Here is a 20,195-nt window from a genome sequence, read left to right as displayed (position 1 = left end):
CCTACATTGATCCCTGGAGACTTCAATTTCCATGTGGATATCCCCTATTCACTGTAAGGTCCTTGTGGCAGGAAAAGTGATTACAAAGTAGTTTGTATTGTACTCACCCAGGTACTTAGTACTGTGCTCTGAACACAGTAAGTACTCAATAAATGCCCTTGATTGATTGAGGGAGAGGGAGTTCCATGCAGCAGAAAAAAAAACCTGAGCAAGTAACTAATTGTGGGAGAGATGAGAAAGATGGACAGAAAAGTGGGGTAACTTGGGAAGAATGTAGATGCCAGCTGGGGAATGGCAGATGGAGAAGACTGTACTATGCGCTGGGGTAGATACAGTATGATTTGTTCCCACATGGGGCTTCAAATCTAAGGAGGATAGAGAACAGATATTGAATCCCCATTTTGCAGCTGAGGAAACTGAGGCAGAGAGAAATTTAAGTAACTTGCCTAGGTCACGTGGCAAATTTGTGAAACAGTTGAGAGAAGAAGCGTGGCTCAGAGGAAAGAGCACAGGCTTGGGAGTCGGAGGTCATGGGTTCTAATCCCAGCTCCTCCACTTGTCAGCTGTGTGACTTTGGGCAAGTCACTTAACTTCTCTGTACCTCAGATCCCTCATCTGGAAAATGGGGATTAAGACTGTAAGCCCCATGTGGGACAACCTGATTACCTTGTATCCCCTCAGCGCTTAGAACAGTGCTTGGCATAAAGTAAGTGCTTAACAAATGTCATTATTATTATTATTATTAGAACCCAGTTTCTGATTCCCAGGTCTGTGCTCTTTTCACTAGTCCATGGTACTTCCCTAAATTATCAATCGATTGATAAATCAGTTGTACTTATTGATTGATTGATTGATCACCTTCTGTTTTTAAAGAAGCAGCATGGCTTAATGGAAAGAGCATGGGCTTGGGAGTCAGAGGTCCTGGGTTCTAGTCCCGGCTATGCCACGTTTCAGCTGTGTGACTTTGGCAAGTTACTAACTTCTTTGTGCCTCAGTTACCTCATCTGTAAAATGGGGATTAAGACTGTGAGCCCCATGTGGGACAACCTGAATACTTTGTATCTAACCCAGCACTTAGAACAGTTCTTGGCACATAGTAAGCACTTAACAAATACCATTATTATTATTATTATTATTATTATTATTATTATTTGGAGCCTTGTAATGAGCTCTAGGGAGAGTTAGAAGACACGATCAACCAATCAATCAATGGTATTTATTGAGTGTTTACGGTATGCAGAGCACTATATTAAGCAATTGGGAGAGTGCAATGCAACAGAGGTGGTAGACAAATTCCCAACCACAATGAACTCTCAGTTTACGGACATGATCCCTACGCTCAAGGAGCCCAGTCTAGCCAGGGGAGCTTTCATACTATTAAAACCCAAATTGAAATTGGCCAAGAAGAGACTTGATAGAAGGATGTATAGACATCATACCTTTCCAACTAATGAAATGTTGGGGTGGCTGTGGATGCAATTGTAGCAAATGCTGGATTTAGACATAAGAATCCTGAATTTTTGCTCCTCTTGCCACTAGACCCTGTCACTTTAACTGTACTTAAGATGATGCTTGTTGAATGTCATTTTTGATTCTATCCTTGAGGATTAGAGGAATCTTGCCTAATTCTCACTGTATATTTTTCCCAGTGTTTTAGAAAGTAAGAAGTGGATGTTTAATGGATAATATTGGTACTACTAATAAACCAGCAAAGGTTTATGGCTCATTCAAACCAGGGCTGAAAGCAGGAAGCTAGGTGGTACAATTGGTTGTTTCCAGGGGTTCATGATTATGGTGGTGTTTCAATCAATAAAACAGTAGTATTTATTGAGCATTAACTGTGTGCAGAGCACTATACTAAGTTCTTGGGAAAAGTGCAATACAATAGAGGTGGCCAAATGTAATCCCTGCTCACAAGGAGTTTATAATCTGTGGAGGTCCCCTATCAAGAATGACAGATGAGCCCCTGAAATGGATGAGCTTTTGGATAAACCTTTTCTAAGTCAATATGAGTGATTTTGGGGGGCCTTTCCACATTGGGAGAGAATGATGTGTTTCTGAACAGGACTGCTTTGACACAAGGTTTCTGCCACTTCCTCACAGATCAGATAATCAATATCTTGGCTTCCCTATTTGCATCGGAGTTTCATTTAGGATGATGGATCCACAGTGGGTTTCCCTGAGCTCTAGGAGATGGATGGCACTCCTAGGGGTACTCTCCCTTTGTGGTACTAAACTTCATGCTGCACAGAAGGGTTATGTTGGTTATTCAGAATCTTAGCAACAGATTAGGACTAAGCCAACCTGCAGTTGGACTGAATTTAAGCAAACCTTTCCAGGAATCCCTGCAGGTCAGAGCCAGCCCTATGAAGTCAGCCTAAAAGCCTGGTAAATGCAGAATAATCCAATCCCAGATGAATTCAGATTGCTCAGTATGCCCCCTGCGGCGGTGATCCCTGGAAACCCAGTCATAGTGAATGTACACTGCTGAGAGGTGCAGCTCCGCAAATCTTCGTTAGCACAAAATCCAAAGCTGTTTGCCTTTGCATATCTGCAGGAGAAATCCAGCTATGTCTCTAAGCTTTACTGCACAGATCATTATTCCCTCAGGAGGGAAGATGAGTTAGTTTCTCCCGAGAGTTGTAGCAAATCTCGCATACCCTCTACCAGTTTCGGTAGAGTTGGTTGGCTTATAGAAAACAAGGGTAGCTCTTTCAATATTCATCTCAATTAAAGAAAAGGCTGAAGGTAATAGTGGGGCAAGGAAGACAGTCATCATAAGACCCAGGAAATGCAGTTCCTCCACTGCCCCAAAGAACCAACTCAATTTACTGTGTTGTGTTCTCCCTCCCCTTGGGGTTGGGGAGACCCGGGGGGGCGCGGGGAGGGGGCGATACCTTGTCGTTGATGAGGATCTCCATCGGGTTGTTGCCCCACTCGATGAGGACGAGCTCGTTGGCCTGTCCGGCGTAGGAGAAGGGGGTCCCGACCCCCTGTGAGGCACTGGATTTGAGCCACATGCACACGGTGAAGGCGTACATCTCCGGCAGGCTCTTCTTCACCTTGGCGTACATGTAGTTGGTCCACAGAGGGAACATCAGCTGGAACTTGTCTCCCGGACGGTTGTCTTTTTGACCTGTGGGGCGGGGAGGGCCGCCGCGGCCACGTTATTTTCCTAGTATGGCCTTCGTGTGTTCGTTTGTTCAGTCGATCGTATTTATCGAGCGCCTGCTGTGTGCAGAGCACTGGACTAAGGCTTGGGAGAGGTCAGTTTGTTAAGCGCTCTCATCTGTAGAGTGGGGATTAAGAGCGTGAGGGACAGGAACTGTGTATAACTTGTATCTACCCCAGTACTTAGAACGGTGCTTGGCACTTAGTAAGTGCTCAACAAGTTATATCAACTCTATTTATTTATTTATTTTACTCTATTATTTATTTAATTTTTACATATTTATTCTATTTTATTTTGTTAACATGTTTTGTCTTGTTGTCTGTCTCCCCCTTCTAGACTGTGAGCCCACTGTTGGGTAGGGACCGTCTCTATTATGTTGCCAACTTGTACTTCCCAAGTGCTTAGTACAGTGCTCTGCACACAGTAAGCGCTCAATAAATACAATTGAATGAATGAATGAATGAATAAAAGGGGCTGCATTATGTGGAAGTCCGAGGAAGGTATTCATCTATAAGAATTGTAAGCATGACATAAGGCATACTTAAAATCAACAGGCTAATTTGAATCCTACAGTCCACCTGCAGCAATTCCTTTTATTGTGTTGATCACTGTTTTAATTTATAGGAAATACAAGAGAACACAAACTAACGCTTCTATGACAATGTGCTACTTGGTTGTCAGTTTTCAGAATGTTCCCTTTTTACAAACCCTCTTCCATTAGACAATGGCTTTGGCAGCACATTTTTGACTGCACTTTGAGTCAGTTGCATGATTCTGAGACTGAGTTGGCCCCAGTAATAAGGATATCAATAATCCTTTTAGAAACAAACTACAGATTAATGAAGGAGCACAATAGCATTTATATTAAAATATAAGGAGACACAAAGTTCAAATTAACAAATTCCTCTTCATTCGGAAGTAAGTTGGGAAGCTGAGAAACAGCGTGGCTTAGAGGAAAGAGCATGGGCTTGGGAGTCAGAGGTCATGGGTTCTAATCCCAGCTCCGCCTTTATCAGCTGTGTGACTTTGACACTTAATGTCTCTGTGCCTCAGTTATCTTATCTGTAAAATAGGGATTAAGACCATGAGCCCCATGTGGGACAACCTGAATACCTTTTATCTACCCCAGCACTTAGAACACTTCTTGGTACATAGTAAGTACTTAACAAATACCATGATTATAATTATTCATGAGGAGAGAGGAATGGTAGAGGAGCAGAGCAGAGTGTGTGGCCTGGGCTTTAGTAGGAGATTAATAAGGTGAGATAGGATAGGGCAACATGACTGAGTGCTTTAAAGCCAATAATAAGGAGTTTCTGTTGGATATGGAGGTGGATGGGGAACCACTGGAGGTTCTTGAAGAGTTGGAAGGCATGGCTCAGTGGAAAGAGCATGGGCTTTGGAGTCAGAGGTCAGGGGTTCAAATCCCAGCTCCACCAATTGTCAGCTGTGTGACTTTGGGCAAGTCACTTAACTTCTCTGGGCCTCAGTTACCTCATCTGTAAAATGGGGATTAAGACTGTGAGCCCCCCATTGGACAACCTGATCACCTTGTAACGTCTCCAGCGCTTAGAACAGTCCTTTGTACATAGTAAGTGCTTAATAAATGCCATTATTATTATAAAATAGCAGAGTGCAGTATAGATTGGAGTGGGCAGAGGAAGGAGGTTGGGAGGCAGATGCAACAGTCAAGGCAGGATAGACTAATTGCTTGGCTCAGCATGGTAGCAGTTATAACCAAAAATAATCTCTCTCTCTCTCTCTTTCTCTCTCTCTCTCTCTCTCTCTTTATGATGTTTGTCAATAAATACCTCAATTAATGTTAAAAAACAAATTGCCACCAAAAACAAATCCAAGCAACTTCTAAGTTATAAGATTAAGATGGTGGTCCTATTTTTGGAGTAAAGTTCTGAATCAAAGAGAAAGAACTCCAGAGAAAGAACCATGATCTTGTTCCCTTCATTTAAACCAGTGCTGGAGGTACTGGCCTGTCTTCCAGTACTAGTACTATTGTGGTGAGAATTTAAACACAGAATCTAGGCATAATGACTTGTGAAAATTGGATGGGGTCAGAAGGTCGGAGGTCTCTGTAGGGGAAAAGAACAGATTTTGGAGGAGTGGGTGTGTGGGAGAGAAGTAGAGAGAGTAGAGACTTTAGAGTTAGAGAAGGTAGAGATTGTGCAGTGACTAGAGATGATTGAACCGCTACCCTGCTGGTTCAATCTCTCATTCTATCCCGACTGGTTTACTGCATCAGCCTCCTCTCTGATCTCCCATCCTCCTGTCTCTCCTCACTTCAGTCTATACTTCACACTGCTACCCGGATCATCTTTGTGCAGAAACGCTCTGGGCTTGTTACTCCCCTCCTCAAAAATCTCCAGTGGCTACCAGTCAACCTACGCGTCAGGCAAAAACTCCTCACTCTCGGCTTCAAGGCTCTCCGTCACCTCACCCCCTCCTCCCTCACCTCACTTCTCTCCTTCTACAGCCCATCCTGCACCCTCCGCTCCTCTGCCACTAACCTCCTCACTGTGCCTCGTTCTCGCCTGTCCCGCCATTGACCCCCGGCCCACATCCTCCCCCTGGCCTGGAATGCCCTCCTTCCGCACATCCGCCAAGCTAGCTCTCTTCCTCTCTTCAAAGCCCTACTGAGAGCTCACCTCCTCCAGGAGGCCTTCCCAGACTGAGCCGCCTCCTTCCTCTCCCCCTCCCCATCCCCCCCGCCCTACCTCTTTTCCCTCCCCACAGCACCTGTATATGTGCTTGTACAGATTTATTATTCTGTTTATTTTACTTGTACATATTTACTACAGCAGTGTGGCTCAGTGGAAAGAGAATGCACTTTAGAGTCAGAGGTCATGGGTTCAAGTCCTGGCTTCGCCAATTGTCAGCAGTGTGACTTTGGGCAAGTCACTTAACTTTTCTGGGCGTCAATTACCTCATCTGTAAAATGGGAATTAAGACTGTGAGCCCCCCGTGGGACAACCTGATCACCTTGTAACCTCCCCAGTGTTTAGAACAGTGCTTTGCACATAGTAAGTGCTTAATAAATGTCATTATTATTATTATTACTATTCTATTTATTTTATTTTGTTAATATGTTTTGTTTTGTTGTCTGTCTCCCCCTTCTAGACTGTGAGCCCGTTGTTGGGTAGGGACCGTCTCTTTATGCTGCCAACTTGTACTTCCCAAGTGCTTAGTACAGTGCTCTGCAAACAGTAAGCACTCAATACATACGATTGAATGAATGATGAGATTGATGAAGAACTGTAAAGCTCTGAATACTAGTGACTGCCAACAAATAATATTTTAATTGAAGATGCAATTGAAAAAATGCTAAAAAGGAAATACAAATAGAGATTTAAGACCCCAAACTAAGATATAACCCAGAAATCCCCCAAATAAATTTTTAACCCCCATTTTCTTGGCTACCTTTTCATCCTCTTAATGAATGAATCATCTTCCAGTCTACATTTCTCCTCTCCTCAAAACTCCTTATCATTTTGCATCAAAAAAAAAATCTTCACAATTCATGTCTGGGCTCATACCATACATATGATCCCTTCTCCCACTATTCCCCAACTTGCCAGTTTTGTTCATCTGAAGCTAATCTTCTAACTCTAACTTCCGCTTTACTCCCCTTCTCCATTAGCTTGTTTTCTACTCCCCCAGATTAGAACTCCCTCTTTCCCCACATCAAACAGACCACAGTCCTCCGACATTCAAATCCTTCTAAAATCCCATCTCCTCCACCAACCTTTCCCAGATCTCTGACTCATTCATCCCTTCAGCCAACTCTAGCATTTGGAACCTATTTATATCCTCCTCAGCCTTAGTGTAACTAATATGTCCACTCTATTTTTAACATTTCTAGTTGTAAATATTTTTGAGCTTGTCTCCCCCATTAGAGTGTAAGATCATCTTGCCTCAATGGAAAGAGCACCGGCTTCAGAGTCAGAGGTCATGGGTTCAAATCCTGGCTCTGCCACCTGTCAGCTGTGTGACTTTGGGCAAGTCACTTAACTTCCCTGGGCCTCAGTTACCTCATCTGTAAAATGGGGATTAAGACTGTGAGCCCCTGTGGGACAACCTGATTACCTTGTATCCTCTCCAGTGCTTAGAACAGTGCTTTGCACATAGTAAGTACTTAACAAATGCCATTATTATTATTATTATTATAATTATTATTATCCTTGTGGAGGGGGAACATGGTACTTGATCATTCTGTACTCCTCTAGCTCCAAATTTAGTGCCCCACACCAACTGGGCTCTCAAAAAATGTTACTGCTGCTGCTACTACTACATATAGGATAGAAATTTCCTATCCATGTGGAAACCTGGATGAAAAATTTCCCATTCCACCAGCACCAGTGAAAAAGACAAAGGTTTTGTCTCTGCATCCAAGAGCATTCTGGGTCTTGCCTCTGCTGATCACCCATTAACTGTGGTGCAAAAAGATATTGAAATCTCTTTTGCATCTTGACAAATGTAGATTCTCCTTTCTATACCATACCTTTTCCAATTTTCAACAGAACCTCTGAAAACACACCACCTGATTGATTATACCTGTGAGTACCAAAATATTCCTTCATTTTTCTAATGATTTTTCTTGTTTTCACATTATTATCTTGATCCAACATTATTGTACTAAATTCTTCAGAATTATCAAGTTAAATTAGCAGTGCTTACTCTGTATGCTCCCTCCTGTAGTACTTTGATTATGCTCAAACACACTTAAATATTCACAGTGTGCTTTGTGAATGTTGAATGAGTCCACAAAGGCCATTCTGTTATCCTTTCAGATCTCTCTGCTTTCTAAAATGCCTGTCCCCAAGTCGACTTATTATTTTCATTTTCAGTTTTCAATATTTCAATTGCTAGTTACCATAGAGCTATATATGAAGTATTTTAGGTGCATATTGTCATCAATCGTATTTATTGAGCGCTTACTGTGTGCAGAGCGCCGTACTAAGCACTTGAGAAGTACAAGTTGGCAACATATAGAGACAGTCCCTACCCAACAGTGGGCTCACAGTCTAAAAGGGGGAGACAGAGAACAAAACAAAACATATTAACATATACATAACATATACATATGCATATACATATGCATATACATACATACGCACATTTATACACATTTTGGGAGGGTGGGGGGAGAGAAAGAATCCTCCCTTGACCCCATGGCTCCCACCAGTTATTGCCCCATCTCCTTCACGTCATTTCTGTCTAGATTTCTTAGGAGAGTTGTTTACACCTACTATATCCACTTTCTGTCATCCCATTCTCTCCTAGATCCTCCCCAGTCTGGCTTCTGCCCCTTTCATCCGCAGAAACAGCCCTCTTTAAGGTAACCAATCACCACCTTCTCACCAAATCTGATGGCCTGTATCCTCCATCCTTATCCTGTATATATGTATATGTTTGTACATATTTATTACTCTATTTATTTCTTTATTTTACTTGTACATATCTATTCTATTTTATTTTGTTAGTATGTTTGGTTTTGTTCTCTGTCTCCCCCTTTTAGACTGTGAGCCCACTGTTGGGTAGGGACTGTCTCTATATGTTGCCAACTTGTACTTCCCAAGTGCTTAGTACGGTGCTCTGCACAAAGTAAGCGCTCAATAAATATGATTGATTGATTGATCCTCCCCAACCTCTCAGCCATCTCTGACACTCTAGACCACCCCTTTCTCCTTGAAATTTTATGCAACCTTGGATTCACTGACATTGTCCTCTCTTTGTTCTCCTCTTCTCTCTCTCTCTCTCTCTCTCTCTCTCTCTCTCCTACTCCCTCTCTTTGTTCTCCTCTTATCTCTCTCTCACCCCTCCTCCTCAGTCTCTTTTGCTAGCTCAACCTTTGCCTTCCACCCTTTTATAGTAGGAATCCTTCATTTTTTAAAAAAGGATTCTAGTGGGGAGGTACAATATCTGCTTTAGAGAAGTAGCATGGCTCAGCGGAAAGAGCACGGACTTGGAAGTTAGAGCTCGTGGGTTCAAATCCTGGCTCCACCAATTGTCAGCTCTGTGACTTTGGGCAAGTCACTTAACTTCCCTGGGCCTCAGTTACCTCATCTGTAAAATGGGGATTAAGACTGTGAGCCCCACGTGCGACAACCTGATCACCTTATATCCTCCCCAGTGCTTAGTACAGTGCTTTGCACATAGTAAGCACTTAACAAATGCCATCATTATTATTATTATTATTATCATGAGTGAAGTATTAGTCAAAAATGATTTTTAAAAATGTAGAATACAATTTTTACATTGTTAAAGTTTGCAGATTTTGTGTAAGCGCAAAAATAATCAAATTTTCTAAGGGAGTCTCCTCACTTAGAGAACAGACAATTTAAGGAATGCTAAATATCACCTCTACTTAATAAATCAGTGATATTTATTGAGCACTTACTGTGTGCAGATCATTGTACTAAGTGCTTGGGAAAATACATTTCACAGAGTTGACAGAAATATTTCCTATTCTGCCTAGCCGACAGTGAGCTTAAAGTCTAGAGGGTGAGCTTTCAGTCTAGAGTCTTCAGACTCTAAAGTGAAGAACCATAAAAAGGACCATAAAAATGAATCAAATAGTTTAGTCTTAAAGCATCATTAATTTGAAAACATTTTTGAATGTGGTAGTCCCAAATGGATCCAGATGTTGTAGCATTGAGACACCATTTTAAAAAAAACCTACCAGCATGGCTCTCCTTTAGATCGGATAAATGGTGACAATACGTTAGACATGTATTCTTTCTGGAGCCTAACCACTAAACCTTTTATCTATTACTGGAAATCAAAAAAATAGGTTAGAATACAAGCAGTGACATTTCCCATATGTACCAACAAGTTAATCAAAAGCAATTGAGAAACAAGGACAGAAAAATAAAACAAACACTTTGAAACTACTCAAGAAAATATAAATCACTGTTCCACTGCATTTGAACAGCTGGTTTATATTTTGTTTGATATGTTTTAAAAAAAGAACAATTCCTAGCTATTCCCAGTTTTCAAACTCAGGGCGGAGTGAGTCATGAAAAAATGCAAAACTGTATTCTTGAATCAGTATTACCTATATCATCTTTGGAATTTTACCTTATTCCATATTTTCATTAGATGGGTGTTGAAATGCTACTATACCAACATTATATATGTTGTTACTAAACATTGCCTCAGTTCATCTTTGTCATAGACAATTATTATTTTCTCCATGTAGGTACTCATAACTGTTGTTTCTATTATCACTTTTAATCTAACCACATAATAAAGTCCAGTGTTTACATAATGAGAATTTGGGCTCAACTCACATAATGAAAACAAAAAGATAAAAATATTGACAAGGTCTTACATTTATAACTTCCTGTTGGTTAGTATAAATAGAGACTCCTAGGACAATGATACTATTTAGATCTTCTCTAATTGCATAATATTTGCAAAAAAATCAGTAAATATTTTATATATAATATTAGTGGACATTAGCTTGTCCTCTTTATTGAGAAACAATTTTCTCATAAAGTGGAAAGAGAAATTGTGGTATAGTCAATAACATATCTGGCTTAGAATTGCAGTGAATGAAATGGAATGACTGGGGCCTTTTCTCCCCAGAGAAAAGGTTGGGATGCAGTTCTAGATCACAGTTTCCATTCTGAACAGTAACTAGATGGATTTATTAAATGATGCATTTGCTGTTCTGACTGCAAATTACAATTCAGAAGAAAATCTTGGTCCATTTAACCATTGTTTGCACCAAGTTGACTTGGTACACTACAGATTACTCTGAAACTAATTATCAATTTGCAAGTATATTCTCCACATGGGAAGATTCATGTCTATCAATCCATCTTAGTTTGAATTTCTTTCTTGAGCTTTAGTATTTTCTAAGCACTTTATCTTTTTCTTTTATAGGGTTTATGTAAAGAAAGCTCTTCTTTCTGATTATTGCACTGTGTATAGGGAGTCCAGGACTGCATGAACCTGTGGAAAATGCCATCCTTGCACTTACCCGAGGGACAAATGTGTATCTTGTTCCATGTGCACTGTCATTTGGGGAGTGCTGGAGAAGGGTGGCTGCCTGTGCTTGCAATAATTTTATTTTTTGCCAAAACACCTGTAAAAGGGCATGTCTCTGAACAGCCTTTAAAGTGCATCCTTCAGGCTCACAATGATAGGGAGAAGCTGCAATCTCAGAGGCCTCTGGTGTTTGAGTTGTCCTAGCTATTCCTGGGTCTGCAGGAATATGAAGTGCCCCCTAAGTAGTTTAAAACTGATGGCAGGAGCTGTGGACATGGGAAACTGAAAAATTGTGGGGGATTTCTAGGAGGGCTGTGAAGGAATAAAATAAATAGTGTGGCCATGACCATTCATTCATTCATTCAATCATATTTATTGAGCACTTACTGTGTGCAGAGCACTGTACTAAGTGCTTGCATGGCATGCTCAGTTTACAGTGCTGCCCTAAGTCATGTAGCGATAGTAATGCTAGTCAAAATTGTGGCATTTGTTCAGCACTTATAAGGTGTACTGTAGTATGTGCTAAGATAGGTACAATTCAATGAGATCAGAACTAGTTCCTGTTCCACATGGATTTCCCATTATAAATGGGAGAGAAGGGAAGGTTGGTTTTGTTATATATGTATATATATTTTGTTGAGTGGGAATAATTTATGAAGAAATACATATGGATCGATAAATAGACATGGATAGCTGGATAGCTACATCAACCATATTTTCTGGAAGAGAAGGAACATTGATATGACCAGGGATTTCCCAAATATTGCAAAAACTTAAAATCATAATCATCATACACAACAAAACATCATCCCTGAAATTCCATCCCCATTTATACCCTGATAATTCAGTTAATAATGATGATATTAAGCACTTACTATGTGTCAACAATTGTTCTAAGTGCTGGGAAACGTACAAGATAATCAGGTTAGACATAGTCCCTGTTCCACATAGGGCTCACAGTCTTAATCCCCATTTTACAGATGAGGTAACTGAGGCCCAGAGAAGTGAAGTGACTTGCCCACGGTCACCAAGTAGACAAATGGCAGAGTCAGGGTTAGAACACAGGTCCCTCTGACTCTCCAGCCCATGCTCTATCCATTAGGCCATGCTGCTTCTCAGCTTCCCACTAGCTTTTAACTCTGCTTACTTCCAGTTCTGCAGAGCAAGTAATAACCCACTTTTAATTCCTTTGTGACCTTAGGGGACAGGAAATGTGTTTAATTCCCACCAGGGTATTCTTTCCCATCCCTTAGTACAATACCCTTTACACAGGAAGCATTTAATACATGCCATTGCTACTAGTACTGCTTAAACCTTCATTAGCTGCTGTGTGCTTTTGTTACTTATACCATGTTCTAAGAGAAAAGCCCTATGCCTTCTTTTAGAAGTCAAGAGGTAACCGTCACTTCCTGGAACAGAATACCCCTCTCCAACCCTGATCTGATATACTTCAGGAGGCGCCCATTCTTCAGGAGATGTTCGCTGGCAAAGATTAAGTGCTTAGTACAGTGCTCTGCACACAGTAAGTGATCAATAAATATGATCTAATGATTGAATGAATAAATACCAATCATCTTCTGATCCAGTTGACAGAGAGTTTCTAATCAGTGGATATGGACAAACTCCTAAGAAAGTGGAGCTTGGCAAGTGGTTAAGGAGTTAAGGAATTCCCAATGGGGTAATCCTGCTAAACCAGTCATCAGAGCATAGAGAACAAGTCCTCTGAACCTAGGTGAATGAACAGCTTAGAGTTCTCAAGGTGCAGCAAAAAACAGAACTCAGTTACTGAAAGAATCAATTTAAATACATGAACACTACTTAAAACCATAATAGTGCTATGGCTTGCAAATGAGTTATCTTGATCTCTAAAATGTCCAGTGTGCAAAATATGTAAAATGTGAATGCACAGACATAGCATTTCCATATCCTGTGATACTAGAGGGGCTTTGGATGTTTGGCATCCTTGAGGCAGGGAAAAATTTGCCACTTAACCATTACACCTGACATGACATACAACATAACATCTCAACTGGATCATTTTGCATAAGTGTGATTGAGCTCGATCACATTCTGGTCAAGAACATTATAGTAGTCATAAAAATGTAACAAATTAGCAATGTTATAATCGGAGAATTGCATAATTTTGCCATCATTCTAAGTTCTGAATCAACAATCCTTTCAGAATTTTCAGATCACCAGCATTCTGTGATTCCTTCATTCCCTTTGATGGTGGGCCTAAGTGGCTGGCTCTATTTTTTATTAATAAAATAATAATAATATAATAAATGGTAAGCCTTAGTTATCTCATCTGTAAAATGGGGACTAAGGCTGTGAGAGCTCCATACAGGACAGGGATTGTGCCCAATCTGGTTTGCTTGTATCCATCCCAGTGCTTAGTACAGTGTCTGGCGCATAGTAAGAGCTAAACAAATACCTCAGGTATTATTGTTATTCATTCATTCAATCGTATTTATTGAGCGCTTACTGTGTGCAGAGCACTGTACTAAGTGCTTGGGAAGTACAAAGTCGGCAACATATAGAGATGGTCCCTACCCAACAAGGGGCTCACAGTCTAGAAGGGGGAGACAGACAACAAAACAGAACATGTAGACAGGTGTCAAAACCATCAGAATAAATAAAATTATAGCTATACGCACATCATTAATAAAATAGAGTAGTAACTATGTACAATTCTTATGTACACTTACTGTGTGTAGATCACTGTACTGAGCACTTGGAAAAGTACAACACAACAGTAAACCTTAGTCTTAGGCCCTTGCTGCTTACTGTCTGAAGTGGGCCTTGAAAGGAGGGGCTGCTTTTTTCTCCCTGCATTGGATTGCTTATTCCAGGAATTACAACATTTGTTTATGCAAGTAATATTTACAACTTTAGCTTGCCAGATATTTGTATCCATTCCTTTCCTTAACTCAGCAGCTTTTTCTCCCAAACATTACCTTTGCAATATATATATATATATATATATATATATATACACTCTCCAACAGTACTGATGGGGAGACTTTTTGTAGTTACCACCTCTTGGCTTAAATTTCTTAATTTCAAGTCATGCATTTTAGTCTAGCATCTAGGAATAACAAACCATAGCGTTTCATTTTCATCTTTATCGTCATCATCATGATCAGCGATATTTATTGAGCAACTACATATTGCAAAAAATATAACAAAAGTTTGGAAGCATACCACAGAAATCTGTCCCTGTCATACCTGTCCCGCCATCGACCCCCAGCCCACGTCCTCCCCCTGGCCTGGAATGCCCTCCCTCCACACGTCCGCCAAGCTAGCTCTCTTCCTCCCTTCAAAGCCCTAATGAGAGCTCGCCTCCTCCAAGAGGCCTTCCCAGACTGAGCCCCCTTTTTCCTCTCCTCCTCCTCATCCCCCACTGCCCTACCCCTTTCCCTTCCCCACAGCACCTGTATATATGTTTGTACAGATTTATTACTCTATTTTATTTGTGCATATCTACTATTCTATTTATTTTGTTAATGATGTGCATCTAGCTTTAATTCTATTTGTTCTGATGACTCGACACCCGTCCACATGTTTTGTTTTGTTGTCTGTGTCCCCCTTCTAGACTGTGAGCCCGTTGTTGGCTAGGGACCATCTCTATATGCTGCCAACTTGTACTTCCCAAGCACTTAGTACAGTGCTCTGCACACAGTAAGCTCTCAATAAATGATTGAATGAATGAAAATCAATCAGACATTCCCTGTCCTCCAATAGTTTACAGTTGAATGAGTGCCCAGGACCAGATGTAATCCATTAATCAATCAGTGGTATTTATTGAGCCCTTAGTGTCCACAAATGATCCTTCTGCTGCTTGCTTTCTATCACTCCTCAACTCGACTGACCTCTAGCTCCATCCACTCACCAAGCTGGATACAAACTCTTATCTCATCATCTGTAGTCAGTGTACAATCTCTACCCTCACCAACTCGGAAATCACTCTATCAGACCACAATCTCCTCACCTGCCTTGTCTCTCACACACCTCCTCCCTACAAATCTGACCTGTTCTCTTAACAGAGACCTCCCATCTATTGATCCCATCCAGTTTTCTCAGGTCATCATGTCCCATTTAGTTTCCATGCCCAAACTACCTATCGCTGATGACCAAATCGATGCCCTCAACACCACGTCTCTACTGACCTCAACTTAATGGCTCCCATATCACTTTGCCAATCTTGTACTACTAACCCACAGCCCTGGATCACCTCTCCCATCCTTTACTCCTGCCCATAAACTGCAGTGCCCTGCTAGATTAAATCCAGATATCAGACTCACCTCATCCACTTTAAATTCATCCTTTTTTGCTTCAACTCTACCCAGCAACGTTATTTTTCCATCTTCATTGACTTCCATGTCCACTGACATTGCCAGCTGTTTAATAATAATAATGGTATTAAATGCTTACTATGTGCAAAGCACTGGGGAGGTTACAATGTAATCAGGTTGTCCCACAGGGGGCTCACAGTTTTAATCCCTATTTTACAGATGAGGGAACTGAGGCCCAGAGAAGTTAAGTGACTTGCCCAAAGTCACATATCTGACAGTTGGCGGAGCCAGGATTTGAACCTATGACCTCTGACTCCCAAGGCCATGCTCTTTCCACTGAGCCATGCTGCTTCTCTGATTGTTTCAGATGCATAACTCCCTCCTCAAGCCCCCATCCCCCTGTCTCCCCCATCTCTTACCCCTAATCATCAATTATATTTATTTATTGACTAATGACTCCTAACTACAAGACTGAAGGAGATAGAGGACACTGGGGGTAGCTGTGAAGCAGAATCTCAATTTCTAGAAACAAGTTCTGAAATTCAGACCTCAACAGTCTTCTGTTTCAGCTAAAGCTGGACTGCAAATGTAATATGCTCCTTTTGATGTTTGAGGCAGATCACTTAATAATGAAAACAATAACTGTGGTATTTGTAAGTATTACTTATATGTCAAGAACTGTACTAAGCTCTGGCATAGATAAAAGATAATCAGGTCCCACATTCATTCATTCATTCATTCAATTGTATTTATTGAGCACTTACTGTGTGCAGAGCACTGTACTAAGCACTTGGGAAGTACAAGTTGGCAACATATAGAGACGGTCCCTACCCAACAATGGGCTCCCAGTCTAGAAGGGGGAGACAGACAACAAAACAAAACGTATTAACAAAATAAAATTAATACAATAGTAAATATGTACAAGTAAAATAGAGTAATAAATCTGTACAAGCGTACATACAGGTGCTGTGGGGAGGGGAAGGAGGTAGGGTGGGGGGTATGGGGAGGGGGAGAGGAAGGAGGGGGCTCAGTCTGGGAAGGCCTCCTGGAGGAGGTGAGCTCTCTGTAGGGTTTTGAAGGGAGGAAGAGAGCTAGCTTGGCGGATGTGTGGAGGGAGGGCATTCCAGGCTAGGGGGAGGACGTGGGCCGGGGGTCGACAGTGGGACAGGTGAGAACGAGGCATAGTGAGGAGGGTAGCAGCAGATGATCGGAGGGTGCGGGCTGGGCTGCAGAAGGAAAGAAGAGAGGTGAGGTAGGAGGGGGCGAGGTGATGGAGAGCCTTGGAGCCGAGAGTGAGGAGTTTTTGCCTGATGGGTAGGTTGGCTGGTAGCCACTGGAGATTTTTGAGGAGGGGAGTAACATGCCCTGAGCGTTTCTGCACAAAGATGGTCCAGGCAGCAGCGTGAAGTATAGACTGAAGTGGGGAGAGACAGGAGGATGGGAGATCAGAGAGGAGGCTGATGCAGTAATCCAGTCAGGATAGGATGAGAGATTGAACCAGCAGGGTAGTGGTTTGGATGGAGAGGAAATGGCGGATCTTGGGGATGTTGCGGAGGTGAGACCGGCAGGTTTTGGTGACATGCAGCTCATGCACCTCATAGTCTAAGGAGGAGAAAAACTGGTATTGAATCCCCATTGTACAGATGAGGAAACTGAGGAATCGAAGTTATGTGACTTGACCAAGTTCACACAGCAGGTAAGTGGTGGAACCAGGATTAGAACCCATGTCCTCTGACTCCCAGGTTCAAGCTCTTTCCGTGAGGCCATGCTGCTCCTCACTTATATGGCTCTGCTCTCATTTTATACAAATGATATTTTAGGAATCTGGACTCTACCTAGGATACTGGTTCTCCTGCACACACCTGAGGGCCTTGCCCCTGGGTCTGTAGTTGAAACTTGGAAAGCCCCCAATACAAATTAACTCCTGTATTCGGTTTCTCAGATCCTATAGTGGGTCAGGGAAGCATTGTTGTTTAAATACAAGTTTCTCTCTTCTCCCAAAATCTGTTTCCACTGATGGATACAAGTCTGTTTCTTCAATTAATGAAAATATTTCCCTCATTTCTGCAAGGTATGTAAATAGAAAAGGCTAAGCATAAACAAATTAGAAATGATTGTGTGGGGTAGACAGTACACCCAAGTCTCAGGAAAAGGCCCTGTCATCTTTGTTCAACTTGAAGGAGACCATCTTGGCTAATCTCCTTGCCAACAAGCTGTTAGCAGGAACTGAATTATTGCCAACATAGAGACGCAGCAAAAGGCAGCTGCTTTTTTCTCACTGAGCTGTACAAGGATCATTGTTTGGAAAAAGTCAAGGATTGTAGAAAAATCAGACACTTTGCCCTTGAGAGTTAATAATAAAAGGAGAGAATAACATCCCATATCAGCAAGGCAGAAATCATTTCTTCCAGAAGAGATTCATTCATTCATTCATTCAATCGTATTTATTTAGTGGTTACTGTGTAAGCACTGTACTAAGCGCTTGGGAAGTACAAGTTGGCAACACATAGAGACAGTCCCTACCCAACAGTGGGCTCACAGTCTAGAAGGGGGAGACAGACAACAAAACAAAACATATTAATAAAATAAATAGAATAAATATGTACAAATAAAATACATAGAGTAATAAATACATACAAGCATATTAAGCCTCAATTTCTAATCCCTCCTTGCCCCACCCTTCCCTGATCACTCAGGTTTCTTGTCCCTCTTCCCCATGTCTTCTGTTTTATCTCTCCATCTACCTGGTCTTCCTGCACTTTTCTCATTGTGAATCAATCAATCAGTCATATTTATTGAACACTTACTATGTGCAGAGCACCTACTAAGGGCTTTGGAAAATACAACAGAAATACCAGACATATCTCCTGCCTATAGAGAGTTTAAGCTCTAGAGAACATTTTTCATAGTTTTTTATCTGTAGAAAAACTGCTGAACCTCACTGCTTCTGTCATGGAAGCAGGAGGGGAATACCATTGGATGTTGATTACTAGGTTGGAGCAGGAGTGGCAATTGCACACCTCCCTAGGAAAGGGAATACATCACTGAGGTTCCTAGAAGAGCAAAATTCACTCTTCTATCAGGTAATTGAGAATAAAGTGGACTTAACTTGGTGACATAAGCGGAGATTTTCATCACTAAATACTTAATACTCTGCCCACATTCATTTCTCCCAAGTGCACAGCTCACTTGCCCTTCCCTCAAGATGGCAGAAGGTCTCTCTCCCCAGCCTGGCCCCTCCATGTCCCCCCCAGTCCTCCTTTCCGATTGGTTCAGGTTGAACTGCAATCAATCAATCAATCAATCAATCGTATTTATTGAGCCTTACTGTGTGCAGAGCACTGTACTAAGCGCTTGGGAAGTACAAGTTGGCAACATATAGAGACAGTCCCTACCCAACAGTGGGCTCAGGGTTTGTGTTTTTATTAGTTCATCTGTATGCATCATCCCCTTCTCCCCCTTATTCTTAAATTGTTAGTCTCTTGGGATAGGGGCCATGTCTAATTCTCACTTGTCTTTCCCAGGTCTAATACAGTGCTATGAACACAGTATGCACTTAATAAATACTACTATGACTGGAAGTGCTGAAGAGGCAGTTGTGGGGAGACAGATATGGGGAGATTAGAAATAATCGGGAGATATGCGTCCACAAGGGTCTCCAATCAAATTCATTGAGTTTTTACCATGTACAGAGCACTGTACCTCAGTACTTGGGTGAATACAATACAGGAGTTGGTAGACACATTCCTTGCCCACAATAATCTCACAGTCTAGATAGAGGAGAAGACAGACATTTATACAAAAAAAATACGGATATGTGCATTAATGCTTTGGGGCTGAGGGAGCGGGGAATAAAAGGAGCAAATCAGGGTGGCACTGAAGATGGAGGGAGCTGAGGTCTGGTAGATTTGAAAAGTGAAAGTGTTCCAAAGAGGGTCCAGTGTGTGACAAAAGCATGAGATGTAAATAACATTAAAGCATTATTCCTTCTAAGCAAGAAGATTGAGCTAGTCAGAAACTTTTGTAGGCTGGCAGAGTTTAGGGAAATTTGTCACACTGGTTTCCATCACAGTTTACAGGATTCTGCAGAGAGCTGTTTGTTTGAAATAGAACAGGCAGGGCTTTTTGTGTAATTGTGTCCCGACAGCTTGTGAGTCTGCTAGGCTGACAGCTGCTTTCCAGAGGGCTGTCCTTTCCTCTTTAGAAAGGAATTTTTTAAAACTCTAAATTGGTGTGCTTTTTCCTTTCTCCATTCAGTTTATGCACTGAAGATCTATTGCCAAAGATCACCTAGGATGTCCCAGACACATTAAGGGATTCTTTAAAAGTAAGCACAAAGGTCTTAAGTGATTTAGATTTAGAAAAATATTCTGATTTAGAAAAAATATGTGCTTATCTACTATTTATATAACTTCCCAGATGACTTCGTTACTCTTCAGGCATCTGAGAGTACCTAGGCCTTATAATTGGCCTTAACATCCTTACAATCCTTACCATGGCCTTTAGGATACTCAGTCACCTTGTCCCATCCTACCTCACCTCTCTACTCTTCTACTAAATCCAGCCCACACACTTTGTTCATCTAAAGTTAACATACTCACTATATCTCTGTCTCATCTCACCACTAACCTCTCACTCATGTCTTGCCTCTGGCCTGGAATGTCCTCCTTATTCATTTTTGACAGACAGTTACCCACCTTCAAAACCTTATTGAAGGCACA

The sequence above is a fragment of the Tachyglossus aculeatus genome, chromosome 17 (assembly GCF_015852505.1).
Source record: "Tachyglossus aculeatus isolate mTacAcu1 chromosome 17, mTacAcu1.pri, whole genome shotgun sequence".
NCBI lineage: Eukaryota > Metazoa > Chordata > Mammalia > Monotremata > Tachyglossidae > Tachyglossus > Tachyglossus aculeatus.
The sequence above is the reverse complement of the archived record's forward strand: the minus strand, read 5'-3'. Positions refer to the sequence as shown.